General features: G+C 37.2%; 1 pseudogene; it reads right to left on the bottom strand.

Annotated features, from left to right (window-relative positions):
- Nucleotides 1-8,041: 8,041 nt before the first annotated feature.
- Nucleotides 8,042-10,993, bottom strand: LOC120170192 (annotated as a pseudogene).
- Between the last annotated feature and the right edge of the window lie 11,767 nt (nucleotides 10,994-22,760).

Below are 22,760 nucleotides of genomic sequence, written 5' to 3'. Positions count from 1 at the left end.
TCAACTTCTCTGAGCAAAACAAAATTTTCTTTGATGGAGATCTGGAAGAGAAGTGGAGAAAAGAGATTGAAACCTTTGAACCACAACTAATCACGTGAACGAGGCAGATATAAGGAGAGTTGAGGCACCTCCTGTCTTCATCAGCTTGTTCCTCGACATGGTTCAGAGCTTCCTCGATCCAAAAGGAGTCCGCAAAATCCCGACCATCACCGGCAGGTAGAAGGTGCGCCGCCTTATTTCCCGACCTTGGAGTAAATATGAAGTGACATGCAACCAACGCTTCAGCCCTTTTCCGAACCTCCCATATAAGAGCACTCACCTCCGAGAAATCAATATTCGGTGAGGCAAGCTTTGAAATTATCGATTTTGAGTCCACTTCAACAATGACTTCCCGAAAACCCAACTCCATCGCAAAAGAGAGCGCATGGACAGCCGCGGTAGCTTCTTCAATAAACGGTGGGATGACCCAATTTTGAAATCTACTACATCCACTTATTATTTCTCCTCAGTCGTTTCTAATTATGACCCCTGAACGTGCTGTTTTATGTGCATGTGAGTAACTCGCATCGAAGTTAACATTCACCATATTAACGGGTGGGGGATGCCAGCGCTCAGACGGAGCAAAGGACGAACCATGGAGGCGAGAATTTGTTGCTGAAAATTCATGACAATTCGCGCAAATGAAGGAGATGGCTTCAACTCCCCTTGTCCTCTTACCCTCATGATATTGCAGATTTCGATAATACCACAGAGCCCCAAATTGTAACTAGAAGTAAAGAATAATTACTGGTAGAAACATGCGATAACATCCACCCAAGCCATGCATAATAATCCACTAAATTCATACTCGCAGGCCACTGCATATTTAAGCCCTCCCATACTTCGGTCACCAAGCGACAATCACGTATAACATGAACTACTGATTCAGCTACGTTATTACAAGTAGGGCAAAACGGATCATTAACCAGCCTTTTAGTGAACATATTTTGTTTAGTAGGAATATAGTTTAAGGCAAACCTCCAAACTTGGATCTTAATTTTGCGTTGACAAGCAGTCTTCCAATGGTTGTCACTCGGGTTGTTCATGAATTGGATTTACCTTATTGACTGCATAGGCAATATTTAGTCTTGTAAGACAGACATACGAACATCAGCAATTATACTCCGATTAAAATGAGCATCAACAGCAACTTGCCCATCATCAACGGTAAGCTTAGGAGTTATAGTCATACGGGTAGGGGTAGGTTTGGTTTACACCATGTCAGCCTTTACCAGTAACTCTTCCATGTATTTCCTCTGATTCAACATTAACCCAGAAGAAATATGCTGGACCTCCATGCCAAGGAAGAGATCATGTTCCCCCAGATCCTTAAAATAAAATTCAACACTGATCTGGCTTACAACACTATCCACCTCAATTGCATTTGTGCCAGTAATGATAATGTCGTCAACATACACCATGAGCAACAAGCTATCTCCATTGCTACCCCGAATGAATAAAGAAGAGTTTGTATTTACTGTTACAAAGCCCAACTTTGCAACAAGGAAATGCTTAAGGGTGTCAAACCAAGCTCGAGGTGCCTGCCTGAGCTCATACAGAACCTTCTTTAATTTGCATACTAGCTTCTCTCCCTTTGGTCCATGTAACTAAAACCTAAGGGGCTGTTGCATATAGTTTTCTCTAGCAAGATGCCCATTTAAAAACACATTATTTATATCAATTTGGCGTGTGTGCCACTGATTTATAACAACAGTGGCCAGAACAATTCTGATAGTAGCAGCAGCCCTAACAACCAGACTGAATGTCTCCTTGAAATCAACTCCAGCAAGCTGAGAGTACCCTTTGGAAACCAAGCAGACTTTCAGACACTCAACTGAACCGTCAGGCTTCTTTTTCACCTTGAACACCACTGGTTTGCGATTTGGAGGTAAGGGTTGAAGCAGTGTACTCTTCTTGAACAACATGAGACTACTCAAGATGCTGTAGAACTTCGTAAACATATTTAGGCTCTTTGTTTTTAACTTGAGTAATAAGAACTCTAGGCTTAAAAATCCCTGTTTTCCCTCGTTACCATATGATGAGCATTTTGAACAACAGTAGGATATGATGACAAGAAAGATGAAATAAATGAAGATGGAGGTGGAATATAAAATGATGGTGGTGGAATAGACGAAGATGGAGGTGGAATAGAGGATGATGATGATGGAGTAGATGATAGTGATGGTGAAATAAATGATGATGGTGGTGGAACAGATGAAGAAGATGGTGGAATAGTTGGTGACAGTATAGGTGAAGATGGTAGTTATATAGATGATAATGGTGATGGAAGAGATGAACATAGAGGTGGTATAACTAAACATGGTGGTTGAAGAGATTAGGGTAGTGGTAGAATAGTTGGTGATAATGAAGATGAAGATGGTAGTGATATGATGGTGATGGTGATGATATAGATGGAGATGAAGTAGGAAGTGGTGATAACGATGGAATGGTAGTGACAACTTGATCAACTGTTGAATGAAAATGGTGTGGCAAATTTGATGATGCAGAGTGAAGTGGAGATGGTATAGAAGAGTGAGATAGTTATGAACTAGATTAAGAAATTGTTTACCCAATAACTGCTGGATCGGAACCTGATTGAGGCAACATAGGTGATGATCCACGAGAATCATACTGATTATTATACAAAAAAAAAAAATAGGCAGAGATACCTTAGGCATACTTGGCTTTGAATTATTCAGATCAATTTATTGTTTATTGAAGAAGGGAAACACTATCTCATCAAACCTTACATGTCTGGTAATATAAACTCTACCAGTATGATCCAGACACTTATAGCCTCTTTGCATAGAAGAATACCCAAAAAAAAGTGCAAGGAGATGACCTAAACTGTAGCTTATGTTTATTATAGGGTCTGAGCATAGGATAACAGAGACAATAAAATATTTTAAAGTAGCTGTAATCTGGTTTTTTATTAAACATTTTTTTAATAAGGTGATATATCAAACAAATCTAGTGTAGGTAATCTATTAATAGGATAGACAACAATGGCAAAAAAGTCAGACCATAAACTTAATGGTATGGTAGCATTAGCAAGCATACACAAACTTACTTCTATAATATGCATATGTTTTCTTTCAACTATACCATTTTGAGCTGAAGTGTGTGGACAAGAAAGTCTATGAATAAGAATGAAGTGAAGAAAACTCATCTCCACTATCAAATTGCAGAATTTTCATTTGAGTTCCTAAATGCTTCTCTGTCAGCTTATGAAACTGCATAACCATTCCTCTGACTTTAGACTTCTATTTCAAAAAGTATATCCAACTATATCTTGTGCATGCATCAGTAAAGGCAATGTAATACTTAAAACCTTTTGAACAAATTGGGGCAGGTCTCCACACATTGATCGTGTGAAATGTGTGTGTTGTGGCACATAAATTTGTGCAAGTATACACAAAAAGATGCAAGAAATACAGTAGTGAGTGAGTATCATCTCCACAGGGATTGGGGGAATTGTTTAAAGTTTGCTACAGCTAGAAATATGCATCACTAACTAATCTTAAGCGTCTAAATCTAATGATATAAACAAATGAAAAATGTGGTACGACAGATGGTATGAACAAATGGAAAAAGTTTGCTGAGGCAAGAAATGTGTGAAGTGAAGTGAGCAAATAAGTTTTGTCGTGACAAGAAAAATATGCAAGAGTAAACAAATAAAAGTTGCTAAGGCAAAAATTAATTGCAAGAATAAGTAAATTAAAGTTTCTAAGGCAAAAAATATTTGAGTTCTGAATATAGACTAGCAACCTTACAAATCAGACTTTTAATGGAGCACTTGGGTTAGATTTGCTACGGTGATAAATTATTCTATGCCTAAGATGAAATAAGTATGTTGTGTCTATGCTGCTCGACAGGATTTACTAAAGTGATCATAAGCTATCTCTAGTAAGGAACCTGATACAACTATTGCCATGACAAGAACTCTCAGCGTAAACAGTGACCCTAGACTATCGATTAAGTACTATCCCTTTTAGTCGCTTGAAACCCTCTCCTTATCTCTAAGGCAAATTAGAATCTCATCATCCCGGATTAGTTCCCTTGTTCACGTAGATCTAACCTAACTCTCTGGATATTAGGTATCAACTCCTAGAAAAATGACCATCTCTCAACAGCTCTTACAAATACTAGGAATATTATGCCAAGGCACTAGACAATCTCTCAAAAGCTCTTACAGTGCAAAGACATAAGATCAAAACAATGAACAAAACAACAATAAACATAAATATACTTATCATCCATTAAACATAAAATAAAGTATCATCCAAACATTTTCAACACCAAATAAAACAGTTCATGGTGTGGCTAAAATCATCTCAAAATATTCATTAAGTACAAGCCCTTAAAAGATAAGAAATGAAGAACAAAGAGAAGGAAACTCCCAAAAATAGAGTTTTGCCGTGACATCAGATCATCACCAAGACTGCTCCAGTGCACTAGCCTCTCTCGAGGGCTTAACCGCTACTCCGGTGAAGCCCAGCTATGGAGGACATCAATGAAGGACGAGAGGATAATGGTGGAGAAGTTGATGCAGTCGTCTTTTCCAAAGCTTTTAGGGTATGTGAGAGTGGGGATCTTTAAAATGGTGTGCATAATGTGTTATTTATAGTGGAGAATTTCTAGGGTTTAGTGCCCTTGAAATTTTCCCAACTACCCATGAATTCATGCCCATTTCGTGAGTAATGTGGCAACTGGAAGTGGTCCCAAATCCTTGGCAGGGGCAGAGGTTCATGTGAGGTGCAATGGACAGCTGGCCACTCGACGTCAGCAATTTTGTTTTGTACTACGTCAGACTTGTAAGATAAAACTTGTCGCGGCAAAATATTGTTCCTCACGGTCATCGTCTTCAATTCCTTTAGCCCTCGCAAGAAATTTGTCATAGCAAATAATTTTCTCCTCGGTCATTTCCTATCACCTGCATCATCACAACCAACACACAACCCCTCTCATCAGCAACATCAGTTTTATAAATAAAAACTAGCCGAGACAAAACATTTCCACCACATGCAATAAATGTTCTAAATGCAACTATATGCAACTAAAATGCTATGACAATGGCTTTTAGATAATCAATAACTTAAGTAAAAAGACCCAAAATGTAGTATTTTTCGGAATTATTACACATCAACAATAACTAATTTAAGAGTATTATAAACAAAATGAGAATGGGAAAAGGGCAACTTGTTTATTTTCCCAAACTGACATGCTTGACATAAATTACCAGTTTTATTGGATGAAAAAACAAGATTACAATTTTTTAAAGCATTGGTCAACACTCTCTGAGAAAGATCACCAAGCCTTTTATGCCAAAGGATTGATGGAAGAACTTAAACTATAGAAACAAGTATTGACCTGTAAGCAACATGCTTTGAAGGCACGCGATTAGAGGTGTTCCTTGCAGATTCATTCTTAAAATTTTGATCAAATTGAAAATAAGACCTTTCAACCAAATGACCCATTATGCCACACAACTGACATTAAGGCCTAAAAGACTTACTTCTCTAGTAGTTTGGAAACTTAGTTCGGTTCTTCATGTTAATGCTCAAGGATTTTTACTTGCTTGGTATGATATGGTGCATGCTTCTTATGTTTAGTCCTTAATTCCGGGAGTAGTGCTTTGGACTATTTGGAAATTCAGAAACGAAGTGGTGTTCGAAGGCAGGTCTTTAGATCAGGTTGAGCTATTTTTTATGACGAGGATTAGGCTAGCTACATGGTTCTTAGCTAAGTTCAACGATGTATCTATCTCTAAAGACTATATTATTAATGATCCATCTATCGCAGATTCTTGCTATTATACTACAAATTCGGTCCATAAAGTTATCTCCTGGATCCCCCCTCCTAAGGGTTATTTAAAATTGAATGTGGATGCAACAGTTTGCAAGGATTAGTGCAAGAGTGGTGTAGGTGGCCTATTAAGAGATGAGTTTGGCGATATCAAGGGTTCTTTCAAGGAAACAGCTGGTCCAGGTCCTCCTACTTTGCTGGAAGTTATAGCCATCTTAAGGGGTCTAATTATCTTTGATTCTATTCTTCAGAGCTTTAAGACTCGGTGGATTGTTGAATCTGACAGCAAATTTGCAGTGGATTGGGTTAAGAACTTGGATAACTGTCCTGCAGGTTTTCGTGATTTAGTCAAAGAGATTGCTGATATGATAAAGGTTTTCCAGGGTGCTATTAATGCTCACAGTAGTGACACTAGAAGGAATTGACCCCACAATCAACACAGTAATTACATATTCAAACTCAAGAGGCAAACCATTGAGAATGGGAGTTATATGTTCATGCTCAGATATGATTTCACTACAGTTAGCAAAGTTATCACAAATGGACTTAATTTTCAGTAAAAACTCCCTCTACTAAGTTCATCTTTCTTTTGAGAGTGCAACAACCTCCTAAAGTACATGAGCTCAGGGTTTCAAATCGCGGTCGCGATTATGTTTTCGGTCATTTCAGGTTTACCGTGATTGTGACCGTCGCGGTCGCTACTGCGGCCATTTAGGGCGCTATTGAACGCTATTGCGGGTGTAGCAGGTAACTCAGACGGCGGCAAAACCACTATATTGCGGATGAAATCGCGGTTGCGGAACGTTTTTTGAAACCGAGCCTATAAGTGGTTTTGCCACTGTAAATTATGTGTAAAGTATTCCAGATCTCAGAAATAGTGTTAAGCCCAATAAGGTGAGACAAGACACTTTCACTCATAGTAGACAGAAGCCAAGAGGCTAAGGCACCATCTTGTTCCTCAAAGATCTCAAATTCAGGATTGATACTTAATTGATTGTTTGTATTAACATATTGAGAGGGTGGACTCACATTACTATCAATGTACCCATGCAATATATGAATTTTAGTGGTTAACCGGACTTGCTGATGTCATAGCAGATAGTTATTATCATCTAAGATTGTGTTGATTTCTTAGCATTGAACAGTGTGACAGAATTATTAGCAGAGGATTGGCCGACTTCAGGAGAGACATTATCAGTTTCAAAGATAGCCATACAGAAAGAGAGCAAACTAGAAGATTACAACACATATCACAATCAAAAGAACAGAAAACAAACACTCAATTAGCTACCAAATAGATGCGCAGAAAACCTAATTTCAAGAACAAGATCACTTAAGCTAGAAATCGGCTCTGTCAATTAGCTACCAAACATGCGCAGAAAACCTAATTTCAAGAACAAGATCACTTAAGCTAGAAATCGGCAGACGGAACTCAAATCTCACCAGATGAAAGTTGAAGAACACAAATCGAACACTAACAAAGGAAACGATCTCCCCAATTTTGCAAAATCTCAGAGATGCAAGAAGAACTGATGATTTCTGTAGGCAAAAAACCGATCCACGCTGAGCACGATTTTGGAACACTGCTTCAACAATCAATCTCACGATGCTAGTTCCGTCAAACGCCACCGAAAATAACTCTAATACCATGTTACGATTATTGATTAGCTATGCAAGAAAAGAAGAAACTAAGAGGAAGAAGCTAGGGATTAGGGATTGTAATGAGAGAGCAGAAGGGGAAAACACAGAATTGATCTACAGTTGAGAAAATATTCTTTCATATCATTTAATAAACTTGACTATTCTAGCTCAACAATACAAAATCCTATTTAAAGAAATACAAAGGCTAGGCAACGGCCTAAGGCCATTACAACAGACTCAACTGAAAATAGTTACAAACACATAATACTACATCACATTGTCAAATAGTGTAAAATCTTTAGATCAGACATCATAATCACTTCAGTTTAATAAAAATAATATACAAATATAAGCTTAAGTATTTCCACAAGCCCGCAGGAAAACCTAGCCAATTGCAAACAACAAGATGCCCAGAAACTTCCACCAAATTTGGGTTTTGAATCTCAGTATCTACAATCCCTTCTTTTATTCTTCGACTATCCAAGAACACAATATACATCACAACATTACTTACGAATTACAACACGCAAAACTTGATTATTATCATTTGACTTCCTTTCGTGATTGTTCGACCCTTTTTTGTCGATATACTTGTTCATTTGATAACTGCGTTAGCCGGCTGTGATCGGCAGCCAAACTTCCAATTAATAACTTTTAGTAGCGGAGTTCACACTCTTACTTGCTCCTCTTTTAGCCTTAAAACCGCTGGTCCCTGGACAATTTTTCCGAATTCCATCTCTTGAAGCAATGAATGCTTCTTGGAGACCACATCGTGTTGTTTTGGTGGAGGCAAACTGTTGTTGACCGTGTTGTGGCTGCTGTTTCTGGCTGCTGGGACATCATGATTGTGTTTCCCCTCGTATGTTGTTATGACAGCTTTGGGGTCGGACGAAGCTCTTTCCACTTGCTTCCGAACTTTGCATCCTGCACTCGTGCATTTGTAATAGCTCCTGTAGGGAACAACATGGATGCATCAGAAATAATCCCCAAAGAAGAAAAAGGAAAATGAGCAATTGCATGTACAGCGGCCCAAAAACAAAACGAATATAACTAGAAGGATGATGAAGCGGATCACGGGGGCATATGAATTAACTGGACCGGACATACTCGATCAACTCCTAATAAGACGGGCAACAATGGTTCAAAAGTATTTATCTCCACAATATAAAACAACCAATAATAGGTAGCCCGATAATTGAAATGAGATCAAACTTTTTGTGAAGGTCGATTCCCAGATATATTCAAACAATCAGTTTGGCGTTATAAAGCACTCGGAAGTTTATACCAGGAGTAAAAGATATATGTAAGATTTAGTTTATCTTCAAATGATTGAAGAGTTCAAGATTGCCGATAGAATGGTTTTCTGGGAGAAAAAAGCTTTAAGGACAAACAAGATGATGTTGAACAGAGAGGCAACTGTAACTTAAATAAATTGAGAATATGTTCATCAAGGGAATTCATGCCATGATGTGATTATTCGAACCATAGACAAATAAACATATATATACATGCATGTAAATATAGTCCATAATACCTTGGATGAGGGTTCCCTTTGACAACTTTCTGCCCATATTTGCGCCACCGATAACCATCATCTAAAAGGTCAACTTCACTTCTTGTTTGCACTATAAATTTTGAGTCCATGACCGTCTTGTGTGTCAACACCACTGCAGCTTCTCCTGCAGCATTCCTGCAGTCAAAAAGCACAAAACTCTCAAAACTACGGAGATTGAGAAACTGAAAATTTCCATGACCAGTTACAAATAGATCTGAAACTTGCCTTCTTTTCAGATTTGGCTCATCATCGTCTCTTTCTTCTCGACTCTCTTCATCACATCCTTCCTCACCATCACTTAATCCAAATAATTCCACAGCTTGAGTAGATTCATGATTTTTCCCTGGTATGGAATGAGCCGGAACAATTTCACTTAAGTTGTTCGAATTTCCAGCTACACCCTGAGAACCTGGTTCCAGGTTAGCCTGCGAATTTGTGTATCCATCACCTCCACCCTTTGCTTGCTTATTCAGTTGAGGCTTTTCATGATTATGAACGCTCTTGTAAACAATTTCAGTTATTTGGCCCTCGGCAGAACGCTCAACTATCTTTTTCACAGGGCAATGCGGATGTGTACATTTATAGTAGCTTCGTGGATACTCGCAACCTTTAATATGCTTCTGCCCGTACTTACGCCAGTTGTATCCATCTTCAGCCGGTTTATCAACAGCAATAGATGGCTGACTCTTTTTATCGAATTGAGAAGCTTCTGAGAATTCCACTGCCGAACTTTGAGGGTCAGAGGCCGAAAGAGGCATCTGCTGCGATGTTTCTTCAGTATTAATTGATGGATGAGGTTTTGATGGTTCCAAAGGAGCTGCTACTGATAAAGTTTGATATTCCGGTTGTGTACGCACGTGAGATTGGACTAGGGCAGCTTGAGCCGTAACTTGTGCCAATGCTTGCTGGTGTGATATTCCGAAAGGACTCTGCACATATTACCAAAAGAAAAAGTTCGATTAACCAGCAATCAACAGGGAAACAAGTCACAAAGTAAACTACGATTGTAATGAAAATCATCCCTTTTTTAAGATTCCGTGTTCAATAGCTGTATTCGACATAATACTATGAGTTCTATATTGAATGCCGAATCAAAATGAAGATACCGACATCTACAGATCGCAAATTCAAATCCGAATTTAGACCAAAGTAATCAATCCGAACAAGTTACAATGAAAGACTATAAGATTCAGTATTAATATCTAAAGCAACATTTGATCCAACAAAGGAGTTCACAATTCTCAACTGTTCAACATGTAATCTAGATGCGCCATATCAATCCTTCATAAAATAAGATTAATCCATATGTTACTCGGATTCGTTTTTGACAATCGGATACATGTAAAAACCCCAAATCATTTGCCTTAATTAAACTTACCTTTTCCTTCTAATTTCAATCATCATACACAAAAAAACAAAGAAAACCGAAAATCAAAACATCAAAAGCGAAGTCAAATTACCTGAGGAGAAGGGCAAAAGAAGCCAGGAGAGAGGAGCAAACCAGATGGGCTTAACCCAGGAGGCACGGTGAACAAAGGGGAATTACCAACAGTCAAATTCAAAGGTCTATTTTGCTTAAACCCAGGGTTCTTTTCACCTCCATTTTCAAAACCCATTTCCATAAACGAGCCGTCATTGGATTGTAAGGAAGTTTAGCCCCAGGTGAAGCCATGGCACCGGCTAAAAGATGAGAAAAAGACCTGTTTGTCGAATCAGGGTCCGAGAAAAAAGCTGAAACAAGCGTCATAGGACCTGGACTTAGCCCCGAACCAGCTGGAAATAACCCATCAATGGCTAGTCTTGGCGGTAAAGTTATTGTGGGATATGTTGGAGCTGACAGCTTTGATCTTTTCCCTTGCTCCGTCATTTTTTCCCTCCGTGTTTCTTCTTCCCTTGTTTTTCAGTTCATAAATCAAGGGTAAAATTTGTACTTTTCTGCTTTCTTTGGCTTCTCTCTGATTATTTATTTAATGTCTTCTTTCTTTCCTTCTTTCTTTCCTTTGTAAGTGGTGGGTCATCTGATAGTTTCGTGTTATCTTCATCCTCGAGTGCAGAAAGTCTTAGAATTGAAAATGACAGTTTTCAAATAATAATTAAATTTTAAAATTAAAAGAATTTATATTAATTTTTTTATTAAACTCAAATGTTTACAAAAATAATATATGTTTTAACTATATTCTCAAACTTCATATGAATACACAATTATCCTTACTGTAGTAGCTAATGTTTAAAACCTCTTAAAATAATAATTATTTTTTAATCATTAAGATAATTCAGTTTGTATAATTAAATTAATTTATATCAATCATTTAATGATCTTAGTTTACTATAAAATTAAAAATTACGTTATAATTGAATCTTACCTCTTTTATATATACATGTGTGTGTGTTATTTCTTGTGCTATGTTTCATAGGCTTTAACGATCACCTACTGTTTCATTTCATTCAAAAGTTAATTTTGGTTTAAGTATGTGATTAAAGTCAATGAAATGATTATAACTACTAAAATATATTTTAATATTTTAACTAAAGGTAAATATCTAAAATTAGGTCCTAACTTTTTTTATTACACTATGATATGACATTCATATAAAATTTTAAAAATTTATTTTTTAAAAACACTTAAATTATTATTTTTTATAAAATTATATTTTTTTTTGAAATTTATAAAAAAACTCCAAAATCTTGAAATTTCAATCTCCTCACCGCCACCTACTGTTACAACCGTCGTCAATCGGTCAAAATCTCGACAACATCCGACCATCCAAACATCTAATGACCGAACCCTCATGATTCAAGCGACGATTGCTGCAAAAATGGGTAATTACAACGACTCCTCGATTCCTTTTGTCGTTGATGATTTCGATGATTTTTCTTCTATTTGTCGTCAAGTTCGTTCGTCTGTTGTCGGGGAGGGGGACATGAATGAAAGATGAGAGGGAGAGAAAGCAATGGTGAGGGATTTTCTATCTTTTTTAAAAAATAATATTTTTATTTTTTTAAAAGAATGTATAAATTTTAGAAAAATATAAACGTGACACATGTCACTTGATTTTTTTAACCATAAATACCTAAAAGTGTAACAAAAAAAAATGTATTACACTTATTTTTTGTGAAAAAATCTTTATGCACTAAAAGTAAAATTTGGGAATAGTTTAGGTACTTATTTATATATTAAGCCTTAATACTAACACAAAAACATCTATAACAACAATGATTTAAAGATAATCTGAGATTTTCACAACTCAATCGTGATGTATCTTTGATGATTACGAGTGTCTATCAATATCTAATATGAAAATCTAAAGTAAAAATGATTTAACATAATAATTAAATAACATCATCTTGAGAGGAGATGTCAAATCTAATCTTGAGAGAGAAAAAAAATATAGATTACAAAAATAGACCAAGAAATTGATTACAATAACATATAAAATCATCAATCATTTTCATACCAAAACTAAAAAGATTAATTAAACAAAAAATATCATAACTCGTACTATAAGTAGGGATGATAATGGGTTAAGTTGAGTTTTTAGGCGATCCAAATTTGACCTAAATTTATATCTTTAAAATTCCATCCGATTAGGGTATAGTGAGACCTCACTCAACTCAAAACCAAATCTAATATTTAAAGAAAAAAGGTTTCACCCGATTTGACATAAATACATATTTAAAAAAATATTTTTATTAGGTTAAAAAGGGTATAATTGAAAAAAAATATAAAGATTAATATTATCTTTAAATATATAATAGATAATATATTATTTTCTCCGATCATATTATATCTTATTTCTTCACTTTAAATCTGAATTCGACCCACCTACATTCTTAAAAAATTAATTTAATTCAATTCAAAACTGAATTAAAAAAATATGAGTTAGAAAAAAGTAAAGAAAAGAAAAAGAGTTTATTTTAAAATTTTTAAAAATAATACACATGTAAGTAATAATTATTGAAAAGAAATTATTTTAAATTATATTTAAAGTAATAATTATATTCTGATTAAATATATATTCCCAATAATATTTTATTAGAAAATTAGAATGTCCAATCGTGTCAAACACATGAATAAATTAAGAGAAAATCGCCTCAGTGACCAAAAATGCCTTATAATATACGATTTTAACCAACTTTTTTTGGATTTGCCAAAATGACCAACAAAATCGCAACGCGATCCCCAAAATCGCAAATCAGTTTCCAAAATCGCAACGCGATTCTTGACAATCGCAATGCGATAGTACAAATTCGCATTGCGATTTTCCAGAATCGCAACGCGAATATGAAAATCGCAACGCGAACACATAAATCGCAACGCGTATCCGTAAATCGCAACGTGTATCCGTAAATCGCAACGCGTATCCGTAAATCGCAATACGTATCCGTATATCGCAACACGTATCCGTAAATCGCAACGACAATACGTAAAATCGCAACGCGTATCCGTAAATCGCAACGCGATTTTTAAAGCGCCATTATAATCGCTACGCGTATTTTATTTTCAAATTACAAAAACGAATATTAAGACAAAATCCCGTAATCGCAACTCATAACCTAAAACCTAAAATCACAACTCAGTCCCATCTCCATCTCTCACTCTCTACGGCGAAATCCGTCCCCATCTCCGAAGATTTCCGTCCCCATCTCCGGCGAAATCCCTCACAACCATTCACGGTCAGAAATCCCTCACAATATTCAGAAATGGAAAATCAACCTCCGAGGGTTAGTTTTTTTAATTATTTTTATTTTGAAATTTTTGCATTATTGTAGGTTTTTCATATTGAAACTGATGATAAGTTTACTGGTCATTTCAATAATAGATTAACCATTTCACTTAGATTTCATTTCGCGTTACGATTCTCTCGTTGCGATTTTCATTTCGCGTTGCTATTCTCTCGTTGCGATTTTCAAGTTAGTATTTGTCTTTGTCTTTGTTCTGTCTTTTGGTTGAAGTAATGCAATCCATTCAAGTTTCAATTTGCAGAAGAGTCGCAACGAGATAAATGAAAATCGCAACGTGAAAATGACTATCTGCAACGAGAAAAATGAAAATCGCAACGAGAGAATCGCAACGCGAAATGAAAATCGCAATGAGAGAATCGCAACGCGAAACCAAAATCGCATTGCGATTTTCATTTCGCGTTGCGATTCTCTCGTTGCGATTTTCATTTCGCGTTGCGATTTTCATTTCTCTCGTTGCGATTTTCATTTCAACCAAAAGACAAAACAGTGTTGCAAATTTTAGTTTCAAGAATAAACTACTACTTTTTATGTTTATTGTTTTTGGTATATCTTCACAGTGTAGTTTTTGGTATATCTAACTTGGTATGTTTATTGTTTTTGTAGAAATTTTTTTCGGCTTCATTGACATTAAGGAATAAAGTTAGCCTAGCCACTACAATTGCTTCGAAGCTTTCACCTGCACAAAGACAATTGTTTGAGGAAACCTGCTTCGGGCCATGGCTGAGAGTACAGCATCCGGGTGGAGATGCTAATTTGACCCATTTGTGGCTTCAGACCATGACATCAAATCTACCCGACAGTATACAACGTGGTGAGGAAGAGATATGGTTTCATTTTCCACCAGCGTATACTTGTTTTGGGCGGAAGGAGTTCTGCTTAATCACTGGTCTACGATTCGGACACGATGATGTAGGCCGGTACACTCGTCATATCGCCCGCCCATCATGGTTATCCCGGGTTTTTCCGGATGAGTCAATGGAGAAGCCGAACCTACACGTCGACGACCTGAAGAAATTGTTTAATAAGAAAGCTGGTTTCACTCGGATGGATGACGTCGATGTTGTCCGAGTATGCCTTCTACTACTTGTGTATGCCGGCTTTTTAGGCAGAGAGGCCAGACAACCTATTCCTCGGGAGCTAATAATATTGGTAGAGGACCTGAATGCATGGAATCTGTTTCCGTGGGGTTCGTATATATGGAAAGCTACCTGGACTAAGTTGTCTACTGCCTTTGATGACCGCAAAAGTTTGCGTGGCGATGGGTCGAAATACACTTTGTCAGGCTTTGTTTGGGCCTTTAAGGTAAGAATTTCTATATAATGTTTCTAAAATTATAATTAATTATTTAACAATTACTAATTTTGTTATTATATTGTTTGTAGATTTGGATATTCGAGGCTTTCCCCAGCATGCGTACATATGCAATAAAAACGTCAAATGATATTCCCAGGGCTATTTCCTAGAAGAGGAAAAATCTGTTGGATTGGGAAGACTTAATACCATATGTGACAATAAATAATGTAAGTTAACACAAATACTTTCATATAATATATAAACAAGTTATTAATAGTAGACGTTTAACTTTGTTTGAGTTTTTATATTGTTAGGAGGCCAACATTCCATTACAAAGACTGACACCCACGGAGGAAGAGCTTGCCACTGATTGGTGGCAAGCTAGTCAGAGTTTTTTTGATGGCACGGATGATGAGCAGCATCCACTTCCTCCAATTCGAGAGCCATCACCTCACCCAGAGCCATCACCCGATCGACCCGACTATACACCTCTAGAACGAGAGCCATCACCTATCCCGTCACATCATCGAGCCTCTTCTCCACTATCACCTCATGATAGGCGACCGGTAAAGAGGCCACGACATTTATCTCCTTGTTCTCCACCTCCACGGGATGAGTTACGTGATGAGGTCAATGCCTTGCGTGAGGAGATCGGTACTCTACGCGATAACGATGGTGCATGTCGTGTGGAGGTGTCAACTTTACGTGGTGAGGTTGTCGCTCTACGTGAGATGATACTATCGTTGCAGAATGAGGTTCATACTCTACGCAACGAGGTAAGTTTAAGATTTTCCATATTTAACTTAATGATAAATTTACTCGTAATTTCACTTAGATTAGCCATTTCACTTAGATTGCTTAGTAAATTTATTCGGTTGCTGCCAATTCTGCTAAACTGTGTATTCTTTAACACTGTGAAATAGTATTTGTCTTTGTTTTGTCTTTTGGTTGAAAGTAAATTTGTTCGGTTGCTGCCAATTCTGCTAAACTGTGTATTCTTTAACTCTGTGAAATAGTATTTGTCTTTGTTTTGTCTTTTGGTTGAAAGTAAATTTGTTCGGTTGCTGCCAATTCTGCTAAACTGTGTATTCTTTAACACTGTGAAATAGTATTTGTCTTTGTTTTGTCTTTTGGTTGAAAGTAAATTTGTTCGGTTGCTGCCAATTCTGCTAAACTAATACCCTGAAGTCAGTATTTGTCTTTGTTTTGTCTATTGGTTGAAGTAATGCAATCCATTCAAGTTTCAATTTGCAGAAGAAGAAATAGTTTACTTTCGCAACACAAAACTTAAAATTGCAACGAGAGAATCGCAACGCGAAATGAAAATCGCAACGACAGAATCGCAACGCGAAACCAAAATCGCATTGCGATTTTCATTTCGCGTTGCGATTCTCTCGTTGCGATTTTCATTTCGCATTGCGATTCTGTCGTTGCGATTTTCATTTCGCGTTGCGATTTTGGTTTCTCGTTGCGATTCTCATTTCGCGTTGCGATTTTAAGTTTCGTGTTGCGAAAGTAAACTATTTCTTCTTCTGCAAATTGAAACTTGAATGGATTGCATTACTTCAACCAATAGACAAAACAAAGACAAATACTAACTTTAGGGTATTAGTTTGAAACATATTTTTCTTTGTTATCTGATGCATTTTGTGAACTATGATAGAATAATGACTTGGGTGAATACAATGCAAGTTTGAAACATATTTGTCTTTGTTTTCACTGTTTAAATATCATGTCTGTTTATTTACTGATTTTTGTATTTAATTATTTAGCGGCCCGATAGAGTGGATGCTTTACGTCGGGTTATGCTTGCACGACGGAGTTCACGCATCAGACAGTGTGCACGTGCTATTAAGTCTCCGTACACCCCAATAGTGCGAAGACACCGCAAGAAGAAGCCCGACTCGCCTGTCATCACTCAAGAGTCCACTCCTATCGTTGAAGAGGCCCCCCTATCATTCCTCGAGAGTCCCCTCCCACCGTTCAAGAGGCCACTGTCATCATTGAAGAGGTCCCTCCCACCATTCAAGAGCCCGATTCACATGGCGTCATATGTAGGCTTCTTGAGAAACCCTCTGACGTGCCGGACATGATGGATTCAAGTTGGCTCTCGTATGAGTTACCAGCCAGTACCATACCGGTATCTGAAGAGGAGAGGAAACAACTACCGGACACAATTCTGGATAACACCCTTTGGGCTAAGACCGCAGTTGATTTTTATCTACATGAGCGGAGCCAGGGGTGTTTCACTGACATATGCAAGCTCACCGATGATATCTATTTGTTGCTTGATCGGTCTTGGTGGGGCGTATTATTAGGGGTCGAAGACAATGGCTATTTCGATGGGGGGTAATTCTTATATTTTTCTTATATTTCAATTTGATTAATTTTTTTTTAAATTTATGTAAGTCACTAATATATGTCTTTTTTTGTAAAACAGCATATCGATGCGTGGGTGACACGTCTTCTAATAATAAGAAAACTTAAGAAAAATAAAAATATACGATATACAATTATGCTGACGTCTTTTAACGTCGTTCACTTGAAGAATGCACGAGATGAATCATTTGATTTGGGCAATGGACAAGCTAAACTTTATCCTGCATGGTGGGAGGTCGATAAGGTTAGTATTTATTTTAGATTGAGTTTAAAGGTTTTATGAAATAAGTGCGCAAATGAATGAATTATTACTTATGATTGCAGGTGTTTATCCCTGTTTTGGAACGTAAACATTGGATTCTCGTCGAGCTTCAGCTCCCATCCCTTAAGACAATAGTGTATGACAGCATGATAAATTACATATCATTGGCTGATTTAAGAGATATTATTAAGGGATGGAGCTCTCATTTGGCTAAATTCTTGGATGCGATCAATTATTGGACTCGTTCTGGAAACAAGAAGCCAAAGAAGCTCAATATTACAGTTATTAGAGACGAGACCGCGCCACAACAAACGGGAGGAGCCAGAGGAGATTGTGGTCCTCTCGTATGCTTGGCGTTGGAGCGTTTGACGACGGGAAGCACCAAGTATCTACCTCCCACCGATAGAGATAGAGCTGCAGTAGGCTTGTGGTTTCGGCATTATATGGCTAAATCGATATATACGATACGCTGCCTACCTGCATCTGCGTTATAAAAATGTCCATAAACAATTGGTAAGTTTATAGACTTTTGGTTTGAAAATGTTTGGTTAAGTACCTAGAATTCAATAATTTGCTGTTTGTAGGTTTTAGATGTGTAGAAAGTGTTGTTTGAGCAAATGTTTGGTTTCTGCAGGTTAATCTCAGAAGTGAACTGCGTGAAAATGATGTATGGCTGCAAAAGTTGATTCAATAGTTTAATTGATTGTTTTTTGATTGTTTAATTGATTTGTAAAAGTTGATTCAATAGTAGATGATTGGAAATAAGAATTATTGCTTATTTTTTGATTGTTTAATTGATTTGTAAAAGATGATTTGTAAAAGTTGATTTGTGTAATTGATGCGAACATAATTCTTATTTGTGCTTGTTTAATTGATTGAAATGTAATGGTTGATTTTGTTGATTTCAATCTGCATTATGTTGAAGGCAAAAATGACTATCGCAATGCGAAATGAAAATCGCAATGCGAAATGAAAATCGCAACGAGAGAATCGCAATGCGGAAATGAAAATCGCAATGCGGAAATGAAAATCGCAACGAGAGAATCGCAATGTGATTTTCATTTCGCATTGCGATTTTCATTTCCGCATTGCGATTCTCTCGTTGCGATTTTCATTTCGCATTGCGATTTTCATTTCGCATTGCGATTCTCTCGTTGCGATTTTCATTTCGCATTGCGATTTTCATTTCCGCATTGCGATTCTCTCGTTGCGATTTTCATTTCGCATTGCGATTTTCATTTCGCATTGCGATTTTCATTTCTGCATTGCGATTTTCATGTTGGGATTTTCATTTCGCATTGCGATTCTCTCGTTGCGATTGTAATTTCCGTGTTGCGATAGTCAAATGCATGCCTAATAAGTGATAACAACTGAATAACAAGAGTTGGTTAAGTCAAAATGGTTGGCCTGAGTCATTAATTCAACTGAAAATGTTAAAAGTTCACACATAAAATCCACATAATACAACGTTTGCATTTAAAAATCACCTAAGTTAACAGTCCCAAAAGGTGAAGCCAATTGTGATTGGGATTTTAAAGATGATTGCCTTTTGCTTGACACCATATGAGCTTTGGATTTTGATGAGGATCCATATTTTGGTAGAGGAAAAGATGATTTTGATGGCACTGGTGATCCACATGTCAACCTTGTATGACCACTTTCCTTGCACCGACTACATGTCGATCTCTTCTTCTCTTCACCCTTAGACGGTATACGATCGTGACTTTTTGGTCGGCCAGGTAGCCTTCTGTCCATGGCTGGTGGCAAAACTGTTTGTAAGTCATCTGGTATGTCCCACTCAGAAGGATGTGGAATAGGGTAGACAATCTCGGCATAAGTCTGTCGATAAACTTCTGTAGTGTAGCAATCCATAGCGTATGCGCTTGAATCATCTTGGTTTAAATGAAGAGCAACTTTTATAACATGGCCACACGGATAACCAGATGTTTGCCATTTCATACAACTACACGTCTTTGCATTTAGATCGACTAGCCCATTTAAGTTATTATCCAGTACTTGAAACAAAGTGTTTGAACATGGTTCAACTCTCCATGACGTTGACTTCACAACACGTTTCGTTATCTTTTTTTCAGTCCATGGTGTAACACGATGTTCCAATGTTCCTGTAAATTTAAATAAACAATACTTAGTAAAATATATAAATATGATAAGTTACGAATTCAAAGAAATAATACATGCATGGTTTCTTTTCTTGTAGTACCACTGTTGAATAGAGGCTCGAAAAAACTCCATTAACATAGTAATGGGTAATTTCCAGGAATGACGACTTAGAGCGTTGATTGATTCTGCACTATTAGACGTCATGAAACCATATCTTGCTCCAAGTTGATGTACTCTTGACCATCTTTCAAACCCGATATCTTCTAGTGTTTGAGCACACTGAGGCAAAACACGTCTTAAACAATTTATATGCTTATTGAAATCCACTTCCCGATAAGCTTTTACAGCCTTCCAGTATGTCCATTTGTGCTTTTTTATACCAGCAGACCTTGATTTTAGATTTCTATACAAATGAACACCACAAAGTCCATGAAAAGCATCTGGGAAACACCTTCTAACAGCGTTGTCAATTGAGTTTGCCCTATCGGATATGATTGTCAGATTGCTAATAGGACCTATGCAATCCCTAAGATGCCCCATAAACCATGTCCATGAATCAGAGGTTTCAGATTTGCCAACCCCGTAAGCTATTGGCAATATCCCATTGTTAGCATCCATGGCTACTGCTAATAAGTTTACTCCAAGGTATCGACCTTTCAAATGTGCTCCGTCAACTATAATAACTGGGCGCATGCAAGTAATAACCGTAGCACCAATGGCGATAAACAGCAACTCAAAGTGTCCATCTCTATCTGTTTTGATATGAGTTACCGACCCAGGATTTTTCAGCTTTAAATTGTGACAATAAGCCGACAGTTGGGCAAACGATGCTTCTGGCGACCCCCTCAACAATTCCAAGGCATAACATTTGGCTCTCCAAGCTTGAGAATATGATATACTAATCTTGAACCGAGCATTCATGTCAGTCATAATTTCATGTCCCCGATATACCCTGCCATTCAAAAACATTAACTCAGCCAGAAAACCACCCAACACCTTTTTGTTTGCCTGTCTATGGTGAGGAAAAACTTGGGTTCTTGAACATGTATGTTTATCAATAAAAGTCCTAACTTGAAACATTTCGCAATCTTTTATTCTCTTTGCAATCATACGCCACGTACAGTTTTTTTCAATCATACACCTTGTTTCGAAACGATCTTTGCTTGATTTGTTAACTTTTAGTTGATAGCCATCTTCCACACATTTCGTATACAAAGCTATCTTCAAGTCTTCCTTTGTATCAAAACAATCATCTTTCTTGATACGAATAACTTTTGTGTAACAATCAACTGCTTTCTTTACCAACTCTTCTTCCGGTATCTGAAGTAATTCTGGCATATTCCAGTTATACGCCCGTGGCATTTTCTTTTCTTCGGGGACTTTTTCTTCTTCTTTTTCTTCTTCAGGATTATATGAATTACAGAATAGATGTTCAACATGTTCATTCACAGTCGTAACTTCCTCCTCATTATCATCAACAATACATTCTTCGGCAACGGCTGTTTCATCATCAAAATTCGGGTATTGACCAATATTAAAATCATTACACGCAGGGTCTGTTTCTTCTTCTGAAACATCATCAAAATCCGTGTATTGACCAATATCAAAGTCCGGATATTGACCAAGACCAAATTTCGAATACTGACTAGTACTCACAATTTTTTCTGTTGGCTCATCATCGTCTAACTGGTCAATACGAAAACCGGAATTTGGTGCTGAAAGTTGATTGGGATTTGGATTAGAGAAAGGTTGTGGGTTTTGAGAAAAACTTAGTTGATTACTACCCGCTACTGACCCAACAATACTACTTCTAGGTTCAACAACATACAATGTAACATCATCTTGTGAAACACTAATGTAAGCAATGAATCGTTCAACATCTTCATTGTCGGTTAACAAATAAACTTTACCACTTCTCTGATAAGATAGCCTAAATCCACTTAGGGGCTCTAAATTCAATTTATTTGAAACACGTAGCATTAGAGTTTCATAAGTTAACTTTTGTAAAGACAATTTTAGTTGAAGATTCATGGGTAAAGGCATATATTGTAAAACACCATGAACATTATCCCATGACCCTCCAAAACACAAATCTATCCAAACATGATCAACATTAGATGATTTCATGGTTGTAAATTAATTTACTAAACAGACGAGCTGCGAAACTAAAACCTGTTGCCGGATTGGGAAGGATGTCGTTGGATATAGGAACGGATGTCGTCGGAGAGAGTGATAGATGGAGATGGAATGAGTTGCGATTTAGGGATTTAGTTTATGATTTGCTGCTGTTGCGTAGTTATATACCCAAAATTTCAGTGTTGTGATTTACAGATTCTCGTTGCGATTTACGGATTATCGTTGCGATTTACAGATTCTCGTTGCGATTTACGGATTATCGTTGCGATTTACGGATACGCGTTGCGATATACGGATACGCATTGCGATTTACGGATACGCGTTGCTATTTACGGATACACGTTGCGGTTTACGGATACGCGTTGCGATTTATGTGTTCGCGTTGCGATTTTCATATTCGCGTTGCGATTCTTGAAAATCGCAATGCGAATTTGTACTATCGCATTGCGATTTTCAAGAATCGCGTTGCGATTTTGGAAACTGATTTGCGATTCTGGGGATCGCGTTGCGATTTTTATTTCGCGTTGCGATTTTGTTGGTCATTTTGGCAAATCCAAAAAAAGTTGGTTAAAATCGTATATTATAAGGCATTTTTGGTCACTGAGGCGATTTTCTCATAAATTAATTATAATAACGACAATTCAACAACATATGTGCACTTGGTTAGGGATGGCAACGGGCCGGGTTCGGGTCGGGTATTGGTCCCCTCGTCCCTGTTTAAAAAACCGGTACTCGTCCCCGTTTAAAAAACTGCGAGGATATAAACGGGGATCTCCGTCGGGTAAT

This window comes from Hibiscus syriacus, unplaced genomic scaffold (genome assembly GCF_006381635.1).
Source record: "Hibiscus syriacus cultivar Baekdansim isolate YM2019G1 unplaced genomic scaffold, ASM638163v2 tig00000329_pilon, whole genome shotgun sequence".
Taxonomy (NCBI): domain Eukaryota; kingdom Viridiplantae; phylum Streptophyta; class Magnoliopsida; order Malvales; family Malvaceae; genus Hibiscus; species Hibiscus syriacus.
This window is presented reverse-complemented; position numbering and strand designations above follow the sequence as displayed.